Here is a 12,787-nt window from a genome sequence, read left to right on the forward strand (position 1 = left end):
TACAGATGCATTCTACCACATCTGGCCAATTCTTCAAATTTTTTGTAAGGAAAGAGTCTTGCTATGTTGCCCAGGCTGGTCTCAAACGTCTGGCCTCAAGTGATCTTTCCACCTTGACCTCCCAAAGCACTGGGTTTGCAGGTGTAAGCCACTGCACCCAGCTATAACCCACATTTTTAAACTGCAATAAACTACCTAAATCTAAATGTAATAATTTTAAACTCTTTTCTTTTAACCAATTCAACCCAGAAAACTCCAAAGAAGTACTGATGGGTGACCTAGGCCCTAAAAATCTGCACCTATGCTACACCTAGTTGATTCTATTATCTTTATCCCCAAACTACTTTAAAATTAAAAATGAGGCCCTTTGAGTTTACCCCCAATTAGTTGCTGTGTGATTTGCAGCATGTTCTCAACCCCCTTTGTACCTCATTTTCTCCATCTGTCAAATTGTTACTAATAATACCCTCCCTCAAAGAATAGAGGTAAGAATTAAATGATATCATATTAATACATAGAAGAGCAACACCTAGCATACTGTAGACACTTAATTTCCTTCTGTCTTGTCCAAGATCATTGTTTCTAGGCTCTTCAAGTGTGGGCCTCAACATTTCAAAATTATTTCCCCATCTCTACACTCAGTTCCATCCCTCTTGAGGATTCCCAGCTATTTTCATCCTAGAGCTCTTGGAGCTTCTCTGCCTCGCACAGTTTTTCTATGCACTGGTCATGTTTGCTTATTTATTAGAGATAGTTTCATTTACCCTTGCCTCAGTTTTTACCTGCCTGGTTCTTTTCCTCATTGGTGCTGTGCTTCTTCACTAATTACAACTGTACACTATCGGTTTATTTGACACTTTTCTATTCACATTGATTTAAAAGACTATTCTTCACAGTTAAACTAAGATATGGAAAATTGGCCAGGCACAGTGCCCCACACCTGTAATCCCAGCAACTGGGGAGGCCAAGGAGCTCCTAAGCTCAGGAGTTCAAGACCAGCATGGGCAACATGGCAAGACCCTGTCTTTGCTAAAAAGGAAAAAAATTAGCAGGTGTGGAAGTGCATATCTGTAGTACCAGTCACTCCAGAGGCTGAGGGAGGAGGATCGTTTGAGCCCAAGAGATTGAAGCTACAATTACTGAGGCTGCAGTGAGCTATTATCACACCACTGCACTCTAGCCTAGGCAACTGAGCGAGACCCTGTCTCAAGAAAAAAAAAAAAACCTAAGACACAGAAAATTAAAATGGTTTAGGACAAATAGTGATCATCGTAGCCCAGGATAAAAACATTTGGTTAATTCTTTGAAAATGATTTTGGTTTTTATAGTTTATGCACTCACCTATCAGATCCTATGATTCTACTGACCTGGTTGCTTGATGGGCTGTAAAATTCAACTTGTTTATTGAAATGGTAGATGCTAAAGAGAATATTTGCCTGGCAAGGCAGAGAAAAAAATAAAATTAAAATATAAGCTTCAAAAAGGTTCATCAGTACTACTAAGATTGCAATCACACACATACAAATAAATCCCTTTAAAACCTCTAAAAATGAGATGTTTGATCTATGTGAAAATACCCCAGATTAAGAAAATCTCAATTAGATTAAGAAAATCTCAATTCTGGTGTCAGAAAGACGAAATACATAAGAGGGAATGTCTGTTTAAAACAACATAAAACATAGTTAAAATGTATTTTAACTGTGCTGAGAAGGCATTTTTTTCTTTTTTTTAACTATTTTTTTGTTTTTCTCTTTCCTTAACAAAAGATTCTCCCCAATCATCTGTTCAACACACAAATTTGAAATGTTTGGTGATACAAAAGAAAGTACTATTATTTCTTTTAAAAAGAACATTTTTTAAAATCTTAGATGTCTGAAGGTGGAAGAAAGTATTATTCTTTTACATAAATATGAATTACGTGTCTTTCATAGACTACATGCTTGTTAATTTTCCTAATGGAGTTTAAAGTCTTTCCAATAATCCAGAGTTAATCTCAACCTGCTTCAGATGACCACGTTTTGAAGTTTTGCCTCAAGTTTTTTGGTCAAGGACACACACACAAAAAATCAAATCAAGTGATATCAAGTACAGAATTTTTTTTAAAGAGTAGCAGAAAAGAGTAATAAGAATTCTTAGAATTTTCCCTTAAAAATCCTAGGATCATTTCATTCAATTCACTCATGCAAATTTTACAGTCCAGTGAAATTAAATAAATTATTACAATGCCTAAATTTAGTACTACCTGGGAAAATGGCTAAAACTTCCTTTTCTATTCAATATTTGGTTTTAAAAGAGCTGCAATTACAACTGGCACCCAGATCTTGGTTTCCAACACTATTTTCCAGTAAAAAGAATCAGAATTCCATGGAAAAAGAGCTGAATCTAGGAGTGAAGCAGGAAATATAAAAGGCAAATCTGGAGCATCCTGTAGTGTAGGAAAGTGAAGAAGTGCTCAAAAAAGAAAACAAAAATAAAACACAATGATGAAAGTGTGTTAAAGAGATAAAGAAGCCAATTAAAAGAGCTCTCAATGGCCAAAGCTGGAACAATTTGAGCAATAAAACTGTAGTACTGGATTATAACCCAAAAATGATATAATCCATGAGCCATATTTATGTATGTAAATGATTGAGGCTGGGGATGGTGACTCACACCAGCAATCTCAGAACTTTGGGAGCCTGAAGTGGGAAGTTTGCTTGAGCCCAGGAGTTCAAGATCAGCCTAGGTAACATGGTGAAACCCCATCTCTCAAAAATTACAAATATTAGCAGGGCATGGTGGTGTGTCTGTAGTCCCAGCTACTTAGGAGGCTTAGGTAGGGGGATGGCTTGAGCCCAGGAGGTCTAGGCTGCAGTGAGCTACAATTACACCACCGCACTCTAGCCTGGGCAACAAAGAGAGTCTCAAAAAGATAATAAATAAGTTTTGACTGAAAAAATAAACAGAATGAGAGACATATCTCTTGTGTAGAAGCATTCCAAATAATTTACTTAGCCCTCATGAAAGTGGAACATAATCTTCCACTCCTTATGTGTGGGCTGCATATAGTGACTTCCTTCCAGAGTAACTTCATAGTGGAGAAACCTATTAATAATAGGGGAAACTGGGTATAGCGTACATGGGAACTCCGTTTAATATCTTTACATGCTTTCTGTAAATCTAAATTTATTCTAAAATAACAAAAATGTATTTTAAAAGTTATTTTGTTTTTTGTTTTTTGTTTTTTTTTAAATATCTGCTACTGACTTTGGTTATCTGAAGTTTGCTACTTAGCTTACCAGTAGAAACCCTTAGTCAATTTTGGAATTGTACAATTTCAATTGTACAACTCTTTGTTACACTCTCAAATCTGCAAGTCACTTGTGCTGAAATAGAATTGGAAAAATGAGAAGCATATTTCTGCATCTGAGTTGTGCTCCACCTGCAACTGTCTATATGACTTAAATAACCAATTTTCTCATCTATGAAACAAGGCAAACCTGCTGCAAGGGCTTTCTGTTACCCCTATGGGGACGGTGGGTAACGCTGATGCCCTGAAAGTGTGTCATCTGCATCCTTCTCCAGCCTTCTCTAGCTTGGCCCACTCAGATGTCAATCTGGTACAAGATCTGGCTCTTTTAGTTTTCTTAAGAATTGATGTTCAAATGTCATTTTATAAAAAACCAACTACTGGCCAGGTACAGTGGCTCAAGCCTCTAATCTCAGTGCTTTCGGAGGCCAAGGAAGGAGAATTGCTTGACACTAGGAGTTCGAATCCAGCTTGGGCAACATAGGGAGACACCAGCTCTATAAAATAATAAAAATAATAGCTGGGCCTGGTGGCACATGCTTGCTAGTCCCAGTTACCACAGAGGCTGAGGCAGGAAGATTGCTTGAGCTCAAGAGTTTGGCACTGCAGTGAACTATGATTGTGCCACTGTACTCCAGCCTGGGCAAAAAAAATAAAAATAAAAATAAATTCATGTTAACACCATATTTGGAAGAATAACCATAATTTAGGTACAATGGTTGCTTCCGTGTGGGGGAATAGGAGGCTGGTGTGGGAAAAAGACATACTTTACACTCCATAGACACTCTGGCTATCTGAATTATTTTTTACTATGTGTATGCATTAGCTATTTAAAAACTTATTATAAAAGCAACAAGAAATCCACTATTACTCAGGGAATACTACAGGTTTCTGATTTCAACCTTTGTATCTGCTATCTGTGTATTATCTCTTTTTAATATAGTACCATAAACAGTAGTATGGCTCCAGGAGATTAGACTAAAATGATTTCAATCAAGTTCTTTTGTACCAAATCAGCTGTTTCAAGATAGCATAGCAGTCTTGGAATCAAAAGTGACTTAGGATGGAACATAGCCCTTTCTACTTACTAGTTATTTAACCTCACTAAATCCAAGCTTCTTCATCTGCAAAACAGGGATAACAGTACCCACATCCCATAAGACTGTTGGAAAGATTAAATAAAAACACATGTAAATTTCTTAGCCTAGTGACAGGCACATCTATTATGGTCATTATCAGTATAAATGGAAGTCTGCGGAGGAGATCTGATTTATCACTCTGTCATGTCTTCTACTCAGCTATGGATCCAGAAGCAACTCCCAAGTGTAAACACCCACCAAATGCAATTGACTTTCAGCAATTATTATTCCTAGTTCATTAGGGAACTAAATACTTATCAGTAACTAACTAAAATGAACAGTATTTCTTCTGCATAGAAATGCCCCAAATCCTAAGACACATGCAGAAGTCATACCTACTTAGAATTGAATGATTCCGTCTGGGCACGATGGTTCATGCCTGTAACGCTGGCAATGCCAGAACTTTGGGAGGCCAAGGAGGGTGGGTCACTTGAGGCCAGGAGTTCGAGACCAGCCTGGCCAACATAGTGAAACCCTGTCTCTACTAAAAATACAAAAATTAGCCAGGCATGGTGGCACATGCCTATAATCCCAGCTACTTGGGAGGCTGAGGCATGAGAATTACTTGAACCCAGAAGGCAGAAGTTGCAGTGAGCCAAGATGGTGCCACTGCAGTCCAGCCTGAGCACCAAAGCAAGACCCTACCTCCAAAAAAAAAAAAAAAAAAAAAGTACTTCTAATGAACAATAAAGCAACAAAAAATTTAAGAACAGTGACATAAAACATGTTTAATAGTACAGAGTGCTACTGTTGAAATTGTCTTTGGCATTATCCCAGAAGATGGCATAAATTTAGATGTTTTAAATATTTTAAATATATTTTTAAATATACCCCAGCCTTTTGCCTTAGTTCACTGTAATAAAAGGTATGTCCACATTTAAATTGAGCATCAGTTTTTGAGACTAGTGATAAGATACATAAATAATTTTAGTAAAAATACAGGTTGGAGTAGTACATATAAATATATTAGCTGTTTAAATGGATATGTGAGATTTTGTGTGCACAAATATGTGAATAATTAATGTTACCTACACGCACTCTTTGCTATGAATTAGGAATGTTATTCCTTTCCTGCCTCAAGAAAGTAGCTAAACAGTATATTTTACCCTGATTTCTATTTTATCTTGGGTTGTAAAATAAACCATTTCAAAAACTAAAGGTATATTTCTAGTCATAGGATCTGTATTTGCATAGCTTCCCACAAAAACATACATACACACAGGCAACACTCAAAATACACGTATATCTCTTATGTACTTGAATGTAACTTCAGATATGTATGTTCTACCTTACCAAAAGATAAATTGAGAATTTTTTAATACTTTCTAATTCTTTGCTTTAGATTTTGCTACAAGATTCCTTAAATTGCCTCTTACATCTGAGATAACATATAAGAGAAAGACCATGTGTAAAACTGATTTAAAATCACATCAAGCTACTTGGTTGCCACTAGAAAGCCAAAAAGCATGGACCTGCTATAAATGTTTAGGCTGTCCTTGTTAGTAAATGCTCCAAAGCAACTGAGAAGAGATAGGGAAATCTGAAACTACGACGATTAAAATCTTAAAGAATCATCTATTCCAACTAGTTAAGACTAGGAACCACTGAAGAAATCCCATTTTATGACTAGGCTAACCTGTCCAATAATGGCTATTATTGACTATTTTTTCCAGACAAATCTTTCATTTTATATAATGTTTCACAGTTTATAAGCCATTCACATATGTATCAAATCATCTAATCTCAACAAAACCTATGAGAAAAATGTGGTACAATTAAATCAGGGACAGAGAAATAATGTGATTTACACAAGGCCACTAAACTATGAGTGGTAAAACTGAGAAGCATACCCAAGGCTCCTGCCCCTAAATGTATCTTCATTGTCTCCCACCTCATCTTCAGAACTGAATTCCACTTTCCCCGATAGGTCCTATTTCTTGCAGCACAATGCCCCCTCGTCCACCCAACTGGAGTTCTTCCTTAGGTGTTTTACTAAATGCTCTCTAGTCAATTCCCCACACTGTAGCCAGAAATATCTTCCCAAATTTAAATCAGATAGTCTTCTATGTAAGACCAGCAAATGTTTCTCACTATTTCTACATAAGGAATAGACTTCTTTACCAAGGTCTTTACAGGCTAAGTGGCCTCATCCCTTCCTACCATTTCAGGTTTAGAGCAGATTCTGTGCACATCAGACAGGCTGTTTTTCTTAAGCACCATGCTTACTCACCCTAGATCCTTCTCCACTTCTTTTCACCTAGTCAATGCATATTCTTTCTTACTTCAGGCAAGCCTTCCCTTCCCTTCCCTTACCTTACTAAGTAAATCAAATGCTCCTACTATATACTCTTTTTCATGACACCATATACTTCTACTTCACTGAAGTTACCATAGTTGCAATTTACATTTACTCATGTAATTGGTTAATGTCTGCCTTTTCCATCAGACTGTGAGTGCCATAAAGAGTAAAAAGGAGGTCAGTTTTTCTGTTTTTACTCACTATTATATCCCCAGTGCTTGGCACAATTTTCAGCCTGCTAATAGATAACATGATTTAAAAGCTGAGCAAATATAGAACTAGGTTAATTCTTTCAGCCTTAAATATCTGAAAATAGTTATTATTCTAATAATTTCTCTACACTACACACACAAAAGTTATGTTAGAAAACCATTCTGATTCTTCGTAATTTTTTTTAATAATAAAATTCAACAGCCCTTCATGCTAAAAACGCTCAATAAATTAGGTATTGATGGAACGTATCTCAAAATAATAAGAGCTATTTATGACAAACCCACAGCCAATATCATACTGAATGGGCAAAAACTGGAAAAATTCCCTTTGAAAACTGGCACAAGACAGGGATGCCCTCTCTCACCACTTTTATTCAACATAGTGTTGGAAGTTCTGGCTAGGGCAATCAGGCAAGAGAAAGAAATCAAGGGTATTCAGTTAGGAAAAGAAGAAGTCAAATTGTCCCTCTTTGCAGATGACATGATTGTATATTTAGAAAATCCCATCGTCTCAGCCCAAAATCTCCTTAAGCTGATAAGAAACTTCAACAAAGTCTCAGGATACAAAATAAATGTGCAAAAATCACAAGCATTCTTTTACACCAGTAACAGACAAACAGAGAGCCGAATCATGAATGAACTTCCATTCACAATTGCTTCAAAGAGAATAAAATACCTAGGAATCCAACTTACAAGAGATGTAAAGGACCTCTTCAAGGAGAACCACAAACCACTGCTCAATGAAATAAAAGAGGACACAAACAAATGGAAGAACATACCATGCTCATGGATAGGAAGAATCAATATCATGAAAATGGCCATACTGCCCAAGGTAATTTATAGATTCAATGCCATCCCCATCAAGCTACCAATGAGTTCCTTCACAGAATTGGAAAAAACTGCTTTAAAGTTCATATGGAACCAAAAAAGAGCCTGCATTGCCAAGACAATCCTAAGTCAAAAGAACAAAGCTGGAGGCATCACGCTACCTGACTTCAAACTATACTACAAGGCTACAGTAACCAAAACAGCATGGTACTGGTACCAAAACAGAGATATAGACCAATGGAACAGAACAGAGTCCTCAGAAATAATACCACACATCTACAGCCATCTGATCTTTGACAAACCTGACAAAAACAAGAAATGGGGAAAGGATTCCCTATTTAATAAATGGTGCTGGGAAAATTGGCTAGCCATAAGTAGAAAGCTGAAACTGGATCCTTTCCTTACTCCTTATACAAAAATTAATTCAAGATGGATTAAAGACTTAAATGTAAGACCTAATACCATAAAAACCCTAGAAGAAAACCTAGGTAATACCATTCAGGACATAGGCATGGGCAAGGACTTCATGTCTAAAACACCAAAAGCAACGGCAACCAAAGCCAAAATTGACAAATGGGATCTAATTAAACTAAAGAGCTTCTGCACAGCAAAAGAAACTACCATCAGAGTGAACAGACAACCTACAGAATGGGAGAACATTTTTGCAATCTACTCATCTGACAAAGGGCTAACATCCAGAACCTACAAAGAACTCAAACAAATTTACAAGAAAAAAACAAACAACCCCATCAAAAAGTGGGCAAAGGATATGAACAGACATTTCTCAAAAGAAGACATTCATACAGCCAACAGACACATGAAAAATGCTCATCATCACTGGCCATCAGAGAAATGCAAATCAAAACCACAATGAGATACCATCTCACACCAGTTAGAATGGCAATCATTAAAAAGTCAGGAAACAACAGGTGCTAGAGAGGATGTGGAGAAATAGGAACACTTTTACACTGTTGGTGGGATTGTAAACTAGTTCAACCATTATGGAAAACAGTATGGCGATTCCTCAAGGATCTAGAACTAGAAGTACCATATGACCCAGCCATCCCATTACTGGGTATATACCCAAAGGATTATAAATCATGCTGCTATAAAACACATGCACACGTATGTTTATTGCGGCACTATTCACAATAGCAAAGACTTGGAATCAACCCAAATGTCCATCAGTGACAGACTGGATTAAGAAAATGTGGCACACATACACCATGGAATACTATGCAGCCATAAAAAAGGATGAGTTCATGTCCTTTGTAGGGACATGGATGCAGCTGGAAACCATCATTCTCAGCAAACTATCGCAAGAACAGAAAACCAAACACCGCATGTTCTCACTCATAGGTGGGAACTGAACAATGAGATCACTTGGACTCGGGAAGGGGAACATCACATTCCGGGGCCTATCAAAGGGAGGACGGAGGCGGGAGGGATTGCACTGGGAGTTATACCTGATATAAATGACGAGTTGATGGGTGCTGACGAGTTGATGGGTGCAGCACACCAACATGGCACAAGTATACATATGTAACAAACCTGCACGTTATGCACATGTATCCTAGAACTTAAAGTATAATAATAATAATAATAATAAAACAAAAAATAAAGTTCCAAGATACTTCTTAAAACCTGGAAACCATAAATGAATACAATGGTATCTCATCATCAGTACAGAGACTGCACTTCCCCATTCCAAGTACTTCACTTCTATTAAAACAGTCTACACTTGTGTTTTAGTTTGTGCTGACAGAGCAATACCTGAGACTTGGTAATTTACAAAGAACAAAAACTTATATCTGGCAATCCGTGGCTGGAAGTCAAGGTGTAGGCAGGTTTGGTTGTCTGGTGAGGGCTGCATCCTCCAGAGTGGAGGAAAACTGTGTCCTCACATGGCAGAAGGCAGAAAAGCAAGCTCCTGAAGGCTGTGGAAAGCTGCTTTTACAGTGGTCTTATTCCCACTCACAAGGGAAGGAGTCCTCATGACCTTATGACCTCTTAAAGGTCCCACGCTCTAATAGTATCACATTGGCCCTTAAATTTCTACATCTCACTTTTGGAGGAGACACATTCAAACTATGGCACTGTGGGACATGGCAGTGACAGTTAAGCCACAACTTCCCAGGTCTTTTCACATGAACTTCCTTTAAAACATATCCATTTGATTCGTGGCTAGTGTGATAATTTGACAAACCTATATGTAAAATTTTATGTTAATCATTATTACAGACCATCTTAGTTTCAGCCAATCACTTCAGATGGCTAAGCTTTTTTCAATCCTAATTCCTTCATCCAAACTATTAGCTTTTGCTCCCAGCTTTATGTGATATGCAAATATGATGTGCCTGTTTAATCCAAGTCCATGATAAAAATGATTAATAGAACAGAGTGAGAAAAACGGCCACGTCATGTCACTGGAAATACCTTTCTCCAAGCTGACATCAATTCATTCATCAAAATATTTCAACCATCCATTAATTTACCTGGCCCAATAACCCAACTCCCAATTTGGCCATCTGTTAAATATTTCATAAACATTTCATGAGACACTGTCTGAAACCTTACTAAAATCAACTTACTCCAACTATATAGGGAGAAAAAAAAAATCACGTTTAACATGACACACTCCTGGTGAGCCCATGTGGTCCCTAGAGGACTGCTCCTTTTCTAGGTAAGTCCTCACAAGTCATCTGTCTAATCATCAGTTAAAGAATTGTCCCAAGGGCCAGGCACGGTGGCTCATGCCTGTAATCCCAGCACTTTGGGAGGCTGAGGCAGATGGATCATGAGGTCAAGAGATCGAGACCATCTTGGCCAACATGGTGAAACCCTGTCTCTACTATAGAAATTAGCTGGGCGTGGTGGTATGTGCCTGTAATCACAGCTACTTGGTAGGCTACGGCAGGAGAATAGCTTGACCTGGAAGGCGGAGGTTGCTGTGAGCCGAGATCATGTCATTGCGCTCCAGCCTGGCAAGAGGGCGAGACTCCATCTCCAAAAAAAAAAACAACAAAACAAAACAAAAAAAAAAAAAGAAAAGAAAAGAATTGTCCCAAGGACAAACATAAAACCTACTAATCTTAAAATAGCAGAATTCTACCTTTTTCTCTCTTTTTTGAAAATAAAAAGAGTATCTCCATGATCATTAGTTTTCTGTCATCTCTGTTACTGGTCATAATGGTTCAAAGATTACCTAACCATTCATATTTGCAAGTCTTTTAATCCTAGGACATTAACTAGTTGAGAGCAAAAAAGTGCTTTCTCATCATTGTTTTACCTTTCTTAACTTCAATTCCCTTGCTACTGTCATTAGTGTTCTTTACTAAACTTGAATATCATTTTCTTTTGATAGAGAAATTAAAAACCCAGGAGTTCCATAACTCTGCTTTCACTCCACTATCCAGTGTTACATCTGTCCCAATCAGTAGTTTATTCTTTTATTATTATTTTTTTCATGATCTGAACATAACATGTTCCAGTACTTAGTATCTTTACAAGCCTCAATTCATTTTAGGATTCAGCTTCCTGTATGCTATTCTCTCAGCTTTATATGACATTTGTATTTGTGTCCCAACCTTTTCTTACTTATGAGAACCATTTTTGCTTAGATGGTCAGTGTTTCACTTTAAGGAACTCCACACAATTCACTCATTCAATGAATGTTTTACTGATTGCCATCTATACGCAATTCACCAAACTAGAGTAAAGAATACAAAGATACCTGAGATCTATCTGGTCTCTGTCTTCAAGGAATCTAGACAGATATATAGACTGCTAGGTGGAATTGTAGGCTTCTATATTCCCAAGATAAAAATAAGTGCTGTGTGAGCAGAGTACACAGCAACTAGCTCAAGCATGAAATAGCTGCTTAAGTCTTCATCAAGGAAATGACATCTGAGTTGAGTCGTGAGGAAGCAGTCATTAGAAGACTGGAAGTATCCTAGGGAACAGCATGTGCAAAGGCATGGCAATATAAAAAAGGACATTGTTTTCATACGGGAATGATGCAGCTAGGATTTAAGGTGCATGAAGTGTAATTCCAAGAGATAACTTAAAAATATGGGGTCAGTTATAAAAAAGGCCTTGTAATGTAAGTCTCCAATATATAGAATAAATAAAACAAAGCAAATGCTCTCTAAAAAATACTACACAGCAGTTAGGAGTAGCAATACAGATGTATGCCAATGATACAGGCAGATCTTTAAAACAGTGCTGAGGTCAAAATAAAAAATGTCTAGAGCATAACACAAGTAATGCAAATTTAAAATACAGGCACGTCCAGTATTTGTCTGCACACAAAATAAATCTACATGTTTTACAAGGACACATACAAATAAAAAGATTCAGATCAGAAACATCAGAATTTACCTATGGAGCAGAAGAGTAATGGGGGTGGGAAATAGAAACAAAGTGATTTTTTTTTAAAGCAGATATACACCTGTTTTATGACCCCCAAAGTCTGTATGTTTTCCTATAGGTGACAAAGGCTTTAAAGCCGGGGAATGGCAAAATCTAATGTAGCTTTTAGGAATAAAGTTTGGCACAGTGTAAAGAATACAGTCCTGTAGTTGTAGTTTCTTCTGGAGTCAATGAACATGGGTTCATTACCTTTTATCTACACATGCTTAATAGATCTTTGTTATTCTGTAAGAAAAGGCTAAGTATAAGACTAAACTACCAATAAGTAAAGATGGATGTAGAAACTTTGGTAGTAGAAGAAAGTGAAGACAAGAGCTGACAGGGAATAAGTAGTTACAGATAAAAGCAGCATCTTAAAACTCAAATTTGATTATCTGCCAAGAATAGTACTGAAAACATTCCTGCATTGCAGCAGACACTGAATTAAATAAATGCTAAGAATTTCACCAAATTGAAGATCTGTTCATTTTCTTGTAAGTGTGCCAAAGGGAGAGCAATGAGAAATTAAAACAATGCCCCTCTGACTATGTCTTGGGAACTCAGAGTAAAGATCTCTGGAATAAACTCATATGCGCCCTATCACTTGAGA

General features: G+C 37.2%; 1 protein-coding gene across 12 annotated transcripts in view; it reads right to left on the reverse strand.

The window, feature by feature from the left end:
• The window catches only part of RFX3 (regulatory factor X3), a 311,794-nt gene that overhangs the window by 235,304 nt on the left and 63,703 nt on the right, over positions 1-12,787 (reverse strand). Inside the window, exon 2 of one of the 12 annotated variants that reach the window (XM_031654197.1) lies at positions 1,342-1,436. The exons of 10 other annotated variants lie outside the window; for them this stretch is intronic. The gene's annotated coding sequence lies outside the window, so the exon portion shown is untranslated. Of the gene's footprint in view, positions 1-1,341; positions 2,749-12,787 lie in introns of those variants that run through there. One more of the 12 variants, XM_031654195.1, reaches the window with a different exon arrangement.

Source organism: Papio anubis, chromosome 13, assembly GCF_008728515.1.
Source record: "Papio anubis isolate 15944 chromosome 13, Panubis1.0, whole genome shotgun sequence".
NCBI classification, from domain to species: Eukaryota; Metazoa; Chordata; class Mammalia; order Primates; family Cercopithecidae; genus Papio; species Papio anubis.